The 13,020-nt window shown below is 38.2% G+C and overlaps 1 non-coding gene across 1 annotated transcript; it reads left to right on the top strand.

Moving 5' to 3' along the window:
* Positions 1-10,659: 10,659 nt before the first annotated feature.
* Positions 10,660-10,768, top strand: LOC124525182 (U6 spliceosomal RNA). Its single transcript, XR_006965406.1, has one exon. It is a non-coding gene; the product is annotated as a U6 spliceosomal RNA (small nuclear RNA).
* Positions 10,769-13,020: the final 2,252 nt, after the last annotated feature.

Raw genomic sequence — 13,020 nt, 5'->3', positions numbered from 1 at the left:
ACATGGATATCTCCACCTAGATTTGGAAGGATGGGGTCTCCCAGAGCAGTGGGCTCAGGAAGGGGAGGGGCCACTTCAGAGAGATCTGACTAGGGCAATGACCATCTGAGTCCTAGGGCAATGACCCCTGCCCCCGAGAGAGGCATGGGACCCCAATCCATGAGAGCTGCTGTATGGGCTGCACCCAGCAAAGCTGTGGGAGCAAAACCACCTGGAGCCTCAGGGGCCCCAACTTTCACCCCAGTTTGTCGAGAAGGTGGGACCTCTGCCCCATTGGGGTTTAAGATTTTGGACTTGCTAAGAAACTATTACCCATATCTTCTTTCCTATTTCTCCCTTTTGGAATGGAAATGTCTGTCCCATGCCTGTCCCTCCTTCGAAGCACATAATTTATTTGATTTCACAAGTTCATAGCTGGAGAGCAATTTGCCAAAACATGAGTGTCTCACCCATATCTAATTCAGATGATATTTAGATGAGACTTTGGACTTAGGCTTTTGAGTTGATGCTGGAACAAGACTTCTGGGGCTATTGGGGTGCAATGAATGTATTCTGCATATGAGGACATAAATTTGGGGGACCTAGGGGTGAAATGCTGTGGTCTGAATGTTTGGGTCCCCTCCAAACTCAAATGTGGAAATCCTAATCTCCAAAGATAAAAGTATTAAGAGACTGGGCCTTTGGGAAGTGATTAATTCATGAAGGTAAAGCCCTCATGAATGCATTTCACATCCTTACAAAAGAGGCTCCAGAGAGATCGTTTGCCCCTTCCTGCAAGGGAGGACACACTGAAAGGTGCCACCTATGAACCAGGAACCCTCACCTGGCCATGCTGGAACTTTGATCTTGGACTTTCCAGCTTCCAGAACTGTGAGAAATAAACTTTTGTTGTTTAGAAGCCACCCAGTCTGTGGTATTTTGTTACAGCAGCTGAACAGACTAAGATACAACTAATAGAGTCTTATAAACAGATATAGCCAAGTTCAAAGTTAAATGATAAAGAGCAGATGCAAACACTTGCTACAAACATAACAGACATAACAGCACATAAAGTATTTCTTCAAATCAATTAAGACAACTATCTAATAGAAAAAATATGCAGAGGAAATAAGCAAGCAATTTATAGAAGTAATACAAATGAAGCATGTGAAAAAAAGTTCAACATCACTACTAACCTAGTAAATATAAGCTAAAACAACAGTGTGATGTAATTTTGCAAATATAACTGGCAAACTTTTAAAAGATTGACAAGGTCTAATATTAAGATTGTGAGCAAATTGTCTCTTCTGTGCTGTTGGCACAAAAGTAAACTAGTGAAGCCTTTTTTAGAAAACAACATGGCAATATCTATCACAATTCTAGACGTGCATACCCTTCAATCCAGGATTTCTATGTCTAAGTATCAGAGTCCTTGAGAAGCATCTGCATCCAGTATATGACCAGAGACAAGTACAAAGGCATTTACTACAGCATTGTTTGTAATAGCCAAAAATCAAGAATGGTCAAATAAATGACAGTAGACTTCTATGCATCATTTTAAAAGGTTGAGGGGCACATGGGTGGCTCAGTTGATTAACTTTCTGACTCTTGATTTCCACTCAAGTCACACTCTCATGGTTTATGAGTTCAAGCCCTGTACAAACAGCACAGAGCCTGCTTGGGATTCTCTCCCTCTCCCTTCTCTCTCTGCTCCTCCCCTGTACTTGCTTGTGCACTCTCTCTCTTTCTCAAAATAAATAAACTAAAATTAAATTAAATTAAATTAAATTAAATTAAATTAAATTAAATTAAATTAAAAAGTTGAAGTAGAGCTTTATATACTGCTTGGAAAGATCTCTAAAATATGTATATAAAATAAAAACATAACTACAAAATAATATGTATAAGCAGAAATATCCTATTTATATAATAAAAATTATTTATGTGGGTAAATATACATACCTATATTGAGAAAAATCAGGAATGATGCACATCAATTCTCAACAGAGTTGATTAACATCTATGAGCATCGAGATATGGACAAAGTGAGATGTTAACTTCTTACCCTATACTCCTAGAGGAAACCTCTGTTAATATCACTTTATTCTTCAAGACCCTTTCTAAGCACTTATTACCCAAATATCACCAGGCTTCAAAGTACCAGGGTTTTTTGTTGGCTTGTTACTACCATGTGAAAAAATGTAAGAACATGGGAAGGAGTTGCCCTTGTGCAGTTGCCCTTGCCCCAGGGCCACGTGTGCTGCTGGAGTCGCTCACCCTCACACAGTTCTGTTCAAGTTTCAGCAGCGCACAGTACAATCCTGGCTCCCCATTTGAACTACATTCAAATGTAGTGCTTCACTGTGCTTCACTCAGGCCGGTATCTCCACTCCAGTGTCACTTCCTCAGCAACTTTTAGGACCTATGCTCATCCTTCCCCTGAAAGTGGACAGGCATATGGCTATTCTTCCTGGGTTAGGCTCTCTTGGGGGGTTTCCATAATAGGGTGCCTTGGGCCCTAAAGTGTTACAGCTCTTTTTAGCTTCACACATAACACATCCTTTCTCCCACCAGGGTGCATCTCAGAGAGAATAGCTAGGTGGTCACTTTGAAATTAACTAAAGCACTAAAGACTCAGAATTACTTTTGGAGGAATTTATCATGCAGATACTCATGCATAGGTAAGAAATGACTTTTGTGCAAAGTTATTCTCTGTAGCATTGTTTGTAATAGCCAAAGATTAGAAACAACCCAAATGTTGATCAAAAGTAACTGGTTAAATAAATGATAATATGTCTATATCATAGAACATTAAACAACTGTAAAAAAGAATGAAGAAGCTTTCATTATACCAATAGGAAAAGAAGCCCAAGATAAACATACAAACAAAAAACAAGGTGCAGAATGGTATGTAAAATATGCTGCCTTTGGAAGCAAATGAAGAAAAATAAGAATCTATTTGATTTTGCTTGTATATGCTTGAACAAACTGTGGAAATTTATGTAGGAAATTAAGGACAGTGCTTACCAATGGTAGAGACTGGGTAAGAATTGGTTAGATAAATGACAAGAATGGTGGGGAGACATTTTACTGTATATCATTGATATTCTTTGGTTTTTAAACCATATTTATGTTTATTCAGCCTTCAGATTTTCTTTTCTTAAAGTCAAGTCCTTGCCACGGACCTACGTAAGAAAAATCCTTGCAAGTTGGCTTTCTGGCCCCAATCCTTGTTATATTTTCATTTTGTTTTTCTTTTCCCCAGAGGTTCCTCTAGGAATTTTATTATTTAATCAATGTAAATGGTTATGGGACAGATAGAGCACAGGCCTTTTCAATCTGATCTCCCCTTGCTCAGGATAAACTCTGTTTTACACACTGAATAGAATAAATAGAGTGTAAATAGAGTATATAATGACATATGCGTACATGATAACATGTATCATGTTTGCATAAATGAATACTCTTTGGGTTACAAATACCAGAAATTCAACTCAAACTCTTATAATAATCCTGAGATTCCCCATGCACACTAAGGGCATGAAAGCACTTAATAAAATTCCTAACTTCCAGGGTTGATGGAAATATGAAATAAATTAATGCAGAGATAAAGAGCTTGGTCATGCAGCTACTTCATAGTAAATAGAAAATAAATGTTAGTTATTGTTATCATTTGTGGTCATTTTAAAGCATAATATTCATTCTTTTGTGCCACATGTCTGAGTATTGTTTATAAATGTGCAGGATCTATTATACAAGTTACAAAATAAGTCGTAGGTTTTAGGGTTAGTCTTTTACTTGCACACACAAATTTTTATATGGAAAGACAAAAAAAAAGTCCATGGTAAATTTTGAAAAATTTTAAATGGTTAAACAAATTTAATTCAGACTTCCAAGTGTAATTGAGACCTAGAGTATAGGAAAACGCCAAGCAGGAGAAAATAGGGGATTCCGAATGGTGCCTGATAAACACTCATTCAAGATCTCAAATACTCACACAGGGGGGAAAGATGAATGATTTGATTGGGCAGCAGTTATTGTTAAAGGAAAATAAAGTGGAAGAAACTGAAATATTTAGGTACCTATCAAGAAGTGATGAAAGCCAGCTGTGGAAAAAGATTCTGTAAGGGAGTTTCTGTATTGCAAAGGAAATAGCTGCACAATGTCAAGAAGGGAATCAGTGAGATACAAAGCAAGGAAACCCACTGCAATAAGATGCCATATTCACAAAAGTATTATTCACACATAATCTCAACATTTTCTCCCTACTGTGCTGTGGTTTGAAAATTTTGCTTCATTACTCATGAATTTACCTCCAAACATTTGTGGCTCTATCTCATTAATTTTAATATTTGTCTTCTAAAATATTTTTATATTTGTCTCTTGGGATCCCAGGAATGTACTGTGGTATGTCTCTTGTTCCACAGGTTGTATTTATTAGTTGAGATGGGAATGGAAAGTGGAATGTCTGTGGTAATTTTCAGAAGATAATATGTCAGTGCTAAAATCTGAATGTCTAGAATGTCTAGATTCCTACACATTTGTGACAACAATAAATCAATAATTTTGAATTATTCTTAATGTATATTTAAATATCGAATAGCTTTTATATACTGGAAGATAGGCCTGTTGGCATCACCTTTCTTGTAATAAATATGATCATGGTGATGGTGTTGATGATAGCAAACTAAAATTTTCTGTTTTTAAAAAATATTTTGAGGTTTAGCTATAAGAAGTCCACTGAAACGTTTTGCTGTTAAGATATGTAACAACTAGAATATGAAACTAACTATACATGTAGCCACAGTTGATGTTTGTGCTCCTTGAAACTTCAAGTGTTTTGAAGCAGTATTGTGGACTGGAAAACCATAATAAGTGCCCTGAAACTAGCTCATTTTAGACATTCATCAACAACATTTTGATGGTTAATTTTATGTGTCAACTTGAATGGGCCACAGGGTGCCCAGATATTTAGTTAAAAATTATTTCTGGGGTGCCTGGGTGGCTCAGTTGGTTAAGCGTCTGACTTTGGTTCAGGTCATGATCTCACCATTCGTGAGTTCAAGCCCTGCATCAGGCTCTGTGGTGACAGCTTGGAGCCTGGAGCCTGCTTCAGATTCTGTGTCTCCCTCTCTCTCTGACCCTCCCCCACTTTCACTCTGTCTCTGTCTCTCTCTGTCAAAAATAAATAAACATTAAAAAGTTTGAAAAAGACCATTTTTTTCTGGGTGCATCTGTGAGGGTATCTCTGGATAAGACTCACATTTGAATTGGTAGACTGAATAAAGCTGATGGCCTTCCCCATTGTGGGTGGGCCTCGTCCAATCTGTTGAAGACATAAATAGAATAAAAAGTTAGGAAAGGATTATTTCTCTCTTCCCGTCTTTGAGCTAAAACATTTGTTTTCCCCTGCCTTTGGATTCAGACTTGGGATGGAACTTATACCATTGGCTCTGCTGGTTCTTGGACTCAGACCAGAACTATATGCCATAGTTACAATAACTTAAAACTCATAATAACTCTCTTTTGCATGTGTGTGTGTTTGTATGTTGTATAATTTTTTTTCTCCAGTTGGTTCTGTTTTGTTTCTCTGGATAACCTTGACAAATACAAACATAAAATGCTCTATTAGGTCTTAAAATCAGGCTAGACAACATGAAGGAACAGACGGTCTTGCAAGATTTCCAGGACTTCCTGTGTTCAGTTAAGGCAGCAATGCCACGAGATGAGCCTTTCTTGTTTATTTTTGTACTTCCACTTCCTGTCAAGTGCTCTTAACCAGTGAATTCAGAGGTGCATGAACATTTAAATAAACTCAAAGAGTGCCTAATTATGTGTTTAGTATTTCTCCCCCGCCCCCACCAATAATTTCAATTTCTTTAGAAATTTCTGTAATCGATTGACTGGCAGAATTTTTATTTTAATTCAAAGATGAACACCATTACCTCTCTCACTTCTCTAAGGGCACATGTAAAGGTAGTGTTCTTTCTTGGGTAATAACTATAGTGACAAAAATTGTAACACCACCTATCAGTTTGTTATGGCTTATACCAGTGTTTCTCAAAATTCTGGTCCCAGACCAGCAGTGTCAGCATTACATGAGAATTTATCAGAAATGTAAATTCTTAAGGTCTATCTACTCCAGACCTTCTGAATCAGAAACTGTTTAAAGTTTGAGAACCACTGGTTTATAGAATCACTTCATAGGCATTATCTCATTAAATCTTTGAAACATGAGTTTGGTACTATTATCTGTATTTTACAGAAGAAAATAAGGCTTGGAGAAACTAAAAGGTCTTCCAACGACCACACCAATAAAATGCAGAGCTAAGGCTTGAACCAAGTTCTTGTGACCCAAACCAATGCTCTTTGCACAACATCGTTGTTCTCTCCTGATATAACTCGCATATGTTCCTAACATGTACCCCCACTGCCATAAAAGACTTGGGGTACTTTACATAATAACTCCACACAGTGGAAACGTGCCTAACCTAATAGGAAAACAACAGTAAGTGGCCTTTTCTTTTTTTTTTTTTTTTTTTTTTTTTTTTTTTTTTTAAATTTTTTTTTCAACGTTTATTTATTTTTGGGACAGAGAGAGACAGAGCATGAACAGGGGAGGGGCAGAGAGAGAGGGAGGCACAGAATCGGAAACAGGCTCCAGGCTCTGAGCCATCAGCCCAGAGCCCGACGCGGGGCTCGAACTCACGGACCGCGAGATCGTGACCTGGCTGAAGTCGGACGCCTAACCGACTGCGCCACCCAGGCGCCCCAGTAAGTGGCCTTTTCATAGAGCTCCTGTGTGTTTCCTCCTATTTATGCATGGCAATGAGGCACACAGAGAAGCAGGACCTAAAAACATTTGGTTCATGTGAAAACAGTTCATTCTGTCCTACCTTGCCTCCGATGCTCCCATCAAGAGGTTTTCATGTTCTTTCTGCTCAACTCTGATGCAGTATAGTTTTGTAACAGCAGAAGAATGTAAACAACCTCAATGTCCATCAGAATGGAATGGTTAATTAAATTTTGCAGTGGTTGTAAAGCATAAGGCAACTCTATATGGACTCATAAGGAAAAGATCTCTAAGACACCTCAACAAGAGGAAAAAGTAAGGTGCAGACAGTGCATATAGTATGCTATCATTCATGCGGTGAAATGAAGAATAACTAACACACATATATGTTTGTAAATGCAAAGAATTTCTCCAGAAGGATAAATAACTCAATAATGGTGGTTTTGTCCAGCCAAGGGAACTACGGGGAAAGGAGAGGGGAAGGGAGACGGTGATTAAGAAAGGAAAGAGGGGGAATTACTTTTCATTGTTTTGTATTGTTTGAATTCTTTTAAAGCCACAATTAAAATGGCCTATTAAATTGTATCTTTATTATACATATATATTTATTTATATTTTTTATAGATTGGAAAGGACAGCATTCCATCTGCCCTTCATAATCAATTATGTTTTCATTCCCAAGAAGCTTCTTATAATTTTAGTCTAAACTACCTCTTTATGTAAATTCCCAAATTTCATCTCATTGGGTGAAGTGGAATTAATTCTTCTTAATTAATAGGAATTAATTCCTATTTCTAGCATACTAGGAATGCTTCCTTCATCTTTCAAAAGCTGCTAAAAACTCCCCAATCTAAAATCCTCTTGCAAACCTGGGACATCTCTGAGCCTAGGGTTCTCCATCTTGATTTTTTTCTAACACAAATTGCTTTCCACCCTGGTTCCTCCAATCTCAAATCCCAACCTGCCTCATACTTTTTAAATGAGCCAATGCCCAATAGATAATTAATGAGCTGTGAAGTGCCCTCACGGCCAGGTGCCTTCTTCCTTCGAGAGAACTAACTCCCCCCAACTCCTCACCCTCTACAAAAAGCAAAATGGATGAGGAAGGGAAAAAGAAAGAATAAAAGAGTTTTGATAATTACATATAAGAGCCAGCTATAATTATGCAAACCAGGATGAGCAATGGTGAGTTCATTTAGAATGGATGTTAAAAATATTGCAAATAAAGGAGGAAGAACGGCTGTTATATACTAACAAGTAAATGTGTAATTTCTGGAATGAGTAAAATTTTGAGTGATTCATAAATAAAACTTAAAAGAGTGTAGGAAGCAGGATATGGGCTAAGTAAAAAATGTTTGTATAGGGGTTGGTAATTTCTTGGGAAATACCTATAACATATCACAACCTGATTCAAGCGGGGAGGAATGGGGAAAGGAAAGGGAAAAAATATATTGGGTTGGCTGAAACAGCCCTATTTTGCTAAAAGAAAATGTGGAGTTATCTTATTAACATAACTACCAATTTATATTACTAATGATTTAAATCACCTAACTAGGTACTAGAGCGTTCACAAAATAATTCAGTTTGTTAGGGCATAGAAAGTGAGAGCTCTGAAGCCAGACTCACCTCAGATTTCTGTTCCAATTTACAGCCCAGGAACTTAACCATGTTGACTGATTGTTAAACAATGAATAGACATTATCTGTGCAAATCCACAAGGGTAGGCAATGTAGGGGAAGAGAGAAGAGCTGGTTTTCCTTGATCCTTGCCTCCCCCATGTTTCTCCAGTTCACCCTCACACCAACCTCAGCTGATTAAAAATAAGATGCTTTTTTTTGTCCTATAACTTGACAATTATGGGGAAACTCTAATAGGAAGACACTCTACAGAAACACTATGGTTCTGGGGACTAAGGGAATTTTTAGTGTAGCTTTTAAGTTGGTTTTTAGCATAAATTTGTTAAGTGACTTCAGTTACCTTCTATTTGACTTTCTCTTTTCTAATTGATGAGGCTAATAAATTATTATAAAAATAATAACTCCAGGCTGTGGGATGTTACATATTTATTGGCATGCCAATGCCATGAGTAAGCATTGTTATTGGCATGCCAATGCCATTGGCATGACATGGCTCACTCTTTCCCTTTTAATTCAGCACTCTCTGAGGCTCAGCTTCCCACAAATCAAGATTGTTTTCTACTAACTTAGTGTGATCTGTCTCTATGACTGAGATTTTTCAATGATCTATGCAGGCGGTAGTCATTATAGGTGAATATTCATAGTATATTAATAGGCATTTAAAAATGTATCTTATATAGCTATTCAAAACAAAAGACTAATAAAGACTTAGGGGCATGACAGATGATTTAACAAACATTTATTTGGTACCTATTGTGTTCTGGGCACTGTGCTAACCATTTGGATGGCAATGATGAACAAGATGAGGTCCCTGCTTTGACATACTCTCAGTCTAATGGAAGAAATGGAAAGTACACATACAATTTCAATATAATAGTGCTGTAATAGAGTACATGAATAGAAAATCGTGGCAGGACAGAGGACCACTAATGCTGCCTGAGGCACTCAGCTAAGGCTTTCTGTTTCATCTTGAGGACAAGGTGAGCATCTTTGGCATAGCAGGAAAGGTGAACATGGCTTTAGAAGAGCTAGTAGCCCAGTAGGGGAGAGAGAGTAACAGAAAAATAGCTATAAGACAATGAGGGAAGGACTTTAGTGGAAGCAGACATAAAATGCTATGGAACCCCAACATAAGAATTAGTTTTGTGATAGCAGTGGGAATGGGCTGGAGGCTGCGGTCAGCAAAGATGAGTGTAATAGAAAGGAGGTGACACTGCAACTCCACATGAAAGTAGAATCGAGATTTGCCAGACAGAAGAGGAGAGAAGAAACATGAGCATTCCAGGGAAAAGGAGCACCTTGATCTTAACTATGAAGGCACAAATGAGGAACATTCTGGAGTGTGTAAAGGCATACACTGGGAGCGGTGGGAGACCAGAGAGTAATTAGAAAATCAGACTTGGCTATATTCTGAAGGGAATCTTATGCTGCACAAAGGAGGCTGGGCTAAAGTATATTATCCTGTAGGCAGATGGAAATTGAAGAAAGTTTTTGATCCTGGTAGTGACGTGATCAGATCTAGTTGTATAAATATGACTAAGGAAAAGCTGTATAAATATGACTAAGGTCACCTGGATGTGACCTTCCAGGTGTGAGGTGATGAGCTCTGATCTAGACTGAAGCAGTGGAATGAAAAATGAAGGGGCAGGAGAAGGTTTCTCAAGAGGTAGAACTGAAAGGAAGTAAGGAATTTAGAGGAAGGTCACAGTTCACTCTGGGAGAATGACAGGGTTTTTTTTGGCTGAGCTAGGGAGAAAGGGAGAAGACATTTCTGTGAACAAATTGTAGGCAGTGTCATTTCAATTCTTCACCAGATGTTGAATTTTTAGGTGCTTCAAAGGGAATTCCTTTGAGTAGTTGGAGATACAGATCTACTGATGGAGGAGAAATCAAGCCAAAGCATGAGATTGCCCAAGGGTGAGGGGGACTAGCGGAAGGAGAAGAAACAAGTGAGAAAGAAACCCTAGGGAACCCCAACTTCTAAGGGCTGGACCGAGGGGCAAAAAAATAAGGGAAGAGGCAAAACACTTAGAAGGATACATGAGGATGACCAGGAGAGGAAGTGAGGCAGAACTCGGAAGAGAAGAAGACTTTCCGTCTGGAGATAGTAACAGTTAGTGGCAAATGGAGAAGAGAGGCTAGTAGGATAGTGTCCATGGAGTGGTAACTCAATGTTCTAACCCACCTTGGTGACAGCAGTAGGATGGGGGCAGAAATCCGATGGCAGTGAATTAAAAAGAGAATAGGACCATGCTCCCTTTGGCAGCACCTATACTAAAATTGGAATGATTAACAGAGAAGATTAGCATGGCCCCAGCGCAAGGATGACCCACAAATTCATGAAGCGTTCCATACTTTTGTCTTCCAGAGGAGCAGTTCCAGGAGGCCAAGCTTCTTGCATGCATCACTTCAAGCCCAGGCCGGTGTGGCTGAGTAGATGGCTAAGTGCCCAAGGAGCTAGAGTTTTATCTGAGGAAAACCAAAGCCTGAAAAGGCAAATAAATCTTCCTCCCTCCTGTCTTCGGTCATGTAAAAGAGGTGTTTATTATTCAAAAAAAAAGAAAAAAGAAAAGAAAAAGAAAAAAAAAAAGAGAATAGGACCTAATGAATAGAAGAAGTCATGTAGCCTTCTTTCTTGAGAATTTTATGATGAAAAGGTGAAACGTAAGGCATTAGCCCAGAAAAAAAGGAAGTTGAGCTAAAGAAAGAGTAGTTGTTTTTGTCACTGTTTTTTATTTCTTTAACGTCTGGTGGAGTCTCGAGCACATGTGTGTACCCAGAAGAGAAAGGGTACATGAGAGGAGGGGAGATAACTGAGGAAGCCAGATTCTGGGGGCTCAGGGTGAAAGCCAAGGCTTGGAAAGTGGCGGAAGATTTTCTTCTGGGATAATAAGGAAGAAGGAAGCATATGTTGAAGCTGAGAGAAGTCTGAAGATGGTGAGGAAGGCCACATCAGTGAGTTTATCCCTGACGATCTTTTTTTTTTTTTTTTTGACAAGACAGCTGGCGAGGAAATCTCTGAAGGTGAAAAGAGCGTGAATACACTGAGAGAGGATGTTGTTAATAAACACCAGTGTCTTGTTGTTAATAAACACCATTGTCTTAATAAACACGTTTAAACACATTGCTTCAGTTTCTCCGGTGAGTTCATTGAAGTCTTATCTCAAGAAAGGTAGTCAAAAATGACTATGGGAAATTCAGACCACAAACTTCTAGATACAGAAGAATCTACATAGAGCAGGACAAATACTGGGCTTACATAGCTTTGCTTGGGGTTCCACAAATGCTTTTGATAATGCTTCCTTTAAGCAACTTCAAGGCAAATTTTGGGTGTTAAGATTTACATTTTATTTGGAGTAAAATATTCTAGTACTTGGTATCCTACCAAAAATAAAAAATATAAAAAGGCACAACAACCAAACCTGGACTTCGCCTTAGTATGGGAAACATCATAAGCCTGGGAGAGAATTGATGTGTCTCTCCAGCCATTTTAGAAACTCAAACTACCGATTATCAGGTCTGGTGTGTGCTGCATGGTTGCCCTGAACAAATGAGCTTCAGACACGACCATAAAAGAGAGACATCAGACTAGACAAACTATCATTTAGAAAGAATTAAGACAGCCATATTGTATGCTAACCATCCGCTCATCTATGGCTGTTCTGGTGTCACTACTCTCCAGAGGCTACTTAATCTCATTGAGACAAGACAGCCAGCCTAATTGATACAGAAAATGAAAGCCCTTTGATCTCATATCAAACAGAGTCAGACTAAGAGAAGGATCCAGCAGGCAAGATGACTGTCTTCCAAAGGAGAATTAACACTGCAGGCAGGAAAGTGGGAAAGTGGTAATATCTTACTTTGGAATTTCATGGACTTGGTTTACTTAAATAATGACTGAAAAGTAATAAATTCATCTCAATGAATGAATGGGGTGTGTGTGCTCTTACTGATAAAGCGCTAAGAAATCTTTCAAATTATCAACATTTTCAGTTAAGTGTTATAGTACTGATGAAAAGCACAATAGAAGCATAATAAATGTAAGAACACCTGCCTCTGGGCACTTAACTCTACAGGACAGGTGTTTGCCAATGTCAACCTTTACTGATAGGATCTGCTGCCCCTACTAAATAACTTCCTTGGAAGAGGTTTATTATATTATGATTTAAATAGCATTCACTAAACTTTGTGAACAAATTAGGTAGCTACCCATGCAAAGTACCTGGCTTTGCAATAATCAGAATATCTATGAATATACTAATATGTCTGTAAAGTTATCAGAACACTTATTTGTGTGTCAGGAAACTCATAAAAATTGGTGTTCTCTATTCTAATGCAAAAAGTACACATTTCAACAATCATATCAGTTGTATTTTACATACTTAATATAATGGTGGTTTTGAAAACCAGCCCAAGACTATGCTTATATAAGTAGGATTAACTAAATTATGGTATTTAGAAAGAAAAAAAGGATTACTACAGTGTTTTCCTTTCAGATACAGGGGATTACTCTGAAAAATAACATACTCTCTAGTTTAGTTGGTTCTGCCAACTGGTCTTATTCTTGATATATGTAAAAAGCCTCAAGTATCTGATATTTGGGAAAGTGTA

The sequence above is a fragment of the Lynx rufus genome, unplaced genomic scaffold (genome assembly GCF_022079265.1).
Source record: "Lynx rufus isolate CCGP_SWC_20201006 ecotype Redwood Valley unplaced genomic scaffold, mLynRuf1.p SCAF_4, whole genome shotgun sequence".
In the NCBI taxonomy this organism is placed as follows: Eukaryota; Metazoa; Chordata; class Mammalia; order Carnivora; family Felidae; genus Lynx; species Lynx rufus.
This window is presented reverse-complemented; position numbering and strand designations above follow the sequence as displayed.